The sequence below is a fragment of the Arachis hypogaea genome, chromosome 11, assembly GCF_003086295.3.
Source record: "Arachis hypogaea cultivar Tifrunner chromosome 11, arahy.Tifrunner.gnm2.J5K5, whole genome shotgun sequence".
In the NCBI taxonomy this organism is placed as follows: Eukaryota; Viridiplantae; Streptophyta; class Magnoliopsida; order Fabales; family Fabaceae; genus Arachis; species Arachis hypogaea.
In genome coordinates, this window is record NC_092046.1 from 3,544,469 (window position 1) to 3,547,684 (window position 3,216).

Sequence of the window (3,216 nt, forward strand, 5' to 3'; positions counted from 1 at the left end):
AATGAGAATTTTTATATGACATTTTTATATTGTAATTAATCTTTGACTACCTAGCATCACTTATATACTAATAATTTATGTTTATGTTTTTTATGTTTATGTCTTTGTGTTTCTGTTTCTGTCACTGTAACCACCCTACCCCATGAGGCCTGTGATTTCTGATTCCTTACAGCGTTCGCTGGCGGGGTTAGATATATAAAAATATAAAGCGTAGATAATGAATTAGTTGAGAAATTAGCCTAAAAGCGTTACCAACCATTAACTCGGTTTTTCCTTCCTCTTTTTCAAAAGCACGGTTTTCTTTTCCTTTTCCCAGTTCAACTGAACCAAACTTTTCCTACTCAAATCTAACCCTGATCACTTCTCCTCTCAGCGCCGTTTGGAACCATGGTCACACCTCCTCAAGCATGCATTGATGCTGTGTTGAGGTGAAGAGAAGCCACGAAGCCTTATGCACCGCCTCACCCACTTCCTTTTCTTCTATCTCTTGTTAATAGTGCTTCTCATTTTTTTTGAACCAAAAACATGCATAAACGAAGGAAAAGAATAGAGAAGGGAAGCAAAACGAAACTGAAGAGGAAGGAAGAAGCCATCCGCAGCAAGAAGGAAGGCACCCCACCTCTCATCACTCTGAATCTTCGAAGCTTCTTTGTTAGGTGAGAACTAACAACTCTCCTTCTTTCTCTTTTTCAGATTCAAATTTTGTTCTTCCCTTTTATTCCACCTCTGCCATTCTAATTCCAATTCTTGATAGAATAGTAGTGACCGTAGACAAGAACTCTTCCCTTGCTTGAGGTAAGGTCGGCCATTCATTCTTGAAAGAGAGGCCAAAGCTCCAATTCCATACGGTTAGGGTTCTGATTCCGGAAAGAAGTAAAAATAGAATTTCTAACTTCAAAAGAGGTAAGGATTAGAATTATGGGTAATGGGTAATTGTTAGATGCAATTTCTAGTTGAAGGTGATGAGTTAGTAAGGTTGATGTTGCTGAAATTCTATTGATTGGTTGGTTTATTATTGTTAGAAGAAGTGTATAATTTTAATGCTTTAAAGTGTGCTTGTATGATATAAATCATGGTAATTTCTGATAGGTACATGGAACTGAAATTTTGGAGTAGGGTTATGATATAATTAAAGTAGATATGGTGATGAATGAGAGGAATAGGGGATTAGTATAAGTTGGAAACCCAGAGGACTAAATTTGGTTAGTGAAATTGAGAAGTCTTGCTGCAGAAATTCCTAATCTGTTTGGACAGCAACTTAAAACGAAAACTATGAATAATCTGGACATGATTTTCAAACTAATCTATTTTTTTAACAAATTTTTATAAGTCAAGATTATTGCAGAAAAATTTCAGGGAATTTGGCCAAGTGATTTAGAAGATATAATTTTTTGAAGTTTAGTGGTTGCTGCAGATTTTTCTGGTTTCCTGATTCTGCAGTACCAACTTCCAGACGCTATAACTTCAGATTTAAACCAAATTTTGAGTTGCTCCCAAAAGGAATTTAAATATTTATTAGTATATTTTAAGTGAGAATAAGTTTCAGGTCAATATATATTTTGTATACTTAGATAAGTCATTTGGAAGATGGGTTGTTTGCTGAAAATTCTAAACTGATTCATAAAAATAGGGCACCTCTTCCAATTGATAATTAATTACTCAAATGAAGTGATATGAACCTGAAACTTGTGGATTTTTAAACTTGGGAATGTTTACTATAATTTCACCAAAATTTAGAGGCAACGGATTAGAATTGAAATTATTGTAAAATTTATAAAAATACTGCTGCTGTCTGTTTTTCTAGAATTTTGTAAATGCAATAGCAGAATTCTAAATCTTGTAAAAAATTCAATTCTAATCCAAGTTCAGCAAAACCTAACTTAAATTGAAGATTATGATCTCTAGAGTTACCTTACCAAGAAAAATAGGTCGTGCATAAGTATTTACAACACAAGAAGTTTTAGATTAAACAAGCTTAGGAAATGAAAAGAGATGTAAGTTACCCCTAAGAAGGGTTAAAGTTAAAGACAATGATATTGAGAGATAAAGAGAAGAAAGAAGAATGAGGAACAAGGAATGAAATAAAAATTGAGAATTATATTGAATGGGCCTTGTGGCGAACTGCTAATGCGAAAGTACCCGCCTAACGGATAGCCTGAGATTGCTAATGCGGAAATGTTCGCCTAATTGATAGTACAGTTCCTTACTGTGATACACATTGAACTGTTATTATAATGAGGCCTAATTGACATGGATAACTGTGATGCCAAGCTGTCTAATTGACACAGTAAAGGAACCATATTCGGGGTTCACTCCGAGTAACGTCGGGTTGCGGGTAGACAACTGACGCATGAGCTCATGGCTTGCACTAGGAACAGGCATGCATCATCTTGTTTGTGCATATGTACTTCTTGTGAATTATTTACTGCTATTTCTTTTTTGTTTATGCTATCTACTTATTATATGTATGTTTGTGCCTTGAATCTCTGTGTATGTTATTTTTTTTTCTGTTTCGCGACAACTTAGAGACAAGGACCCTAGGTTCCCTTTTTACTTTGCTGAGAACTCTAGGTTCTCACCCTTCCTCCCTTTCTTTTCCCCCCTCCCCAGACGGGTCCGGCAGAGGAGCTCTTTGAGTTTCGTTCTATCCTGAGCTATGAGGATCCAGCGCGCGACGGAGTCTTCATATGGAGCACGCTTGGGACCACTTTCTTGGACGATGTTCGGAGATCACTCTAGAGTTAGTCGCAGTGGATATTCCGCTCCTTTTTGGTGAACTTAGTATTACTTTCTCCTCGCTTTTGTAGTACTTTTAGAGGGGTAGGACATCTTAGTAGTTCGGTTCCAGTTTAGAAAATCTGTGTGAGGATTGAGACTATTTTTCTTTAATTTTGTCTCTGTAAATATAACTTGGTGCAGTACTCGTTATTTTAATACTTGGCATGTATCTTCAAACTTAACTTATGTTTATATATATATATATATATATATACTCTGTTATCATGTGCTTTTCGATAATATGACTTTAAGTATTATCCTTACAAGTAACTATATGACATTTTACGAGAAATAGTTTATTCACGATTAAATCGATAAAGGCTGTTATTAATTTTTGTTTCGAAATTCTGAGTCTAGAGTTAAGTAGGTCCTCACGATAAGTAACTCCTGAACAGTTGACATTAGTCATGACGTGTCAAAAGTTGGGATGTTACAGTC

At 35.5% G+C, this 3,216-nt stretch overlaps 1 long non-coding RNA gene across 2 annotated transcripts; it reads left to right on the forward strand.

The window, feature by feature from the left end:
* Positions 1-317: 317 nt before the first annotated feature.
* LOC112723743 (uncharacterized) lies at positions 318-3,003 on the forward strand. Of its 2 annotated transcripts, XR_003163147.2 has the most exons (3): positions 328-656; positions 760-903; positions 2,611-3,003. It is a non-coding gene; the product is annotated as an uncharacterized lncRNA (long non-coding RNA). The 2 variants fall into 2 exon arrangements; XR_011867180.1 differs by lacking the exon at positions 2,611-3,003 and having other exon boundaries at positions 318-656; positions 760-1,086.
* The last annotated feature ends 213 nt before the right edge of the window (positions 3,004-3,216 follow it).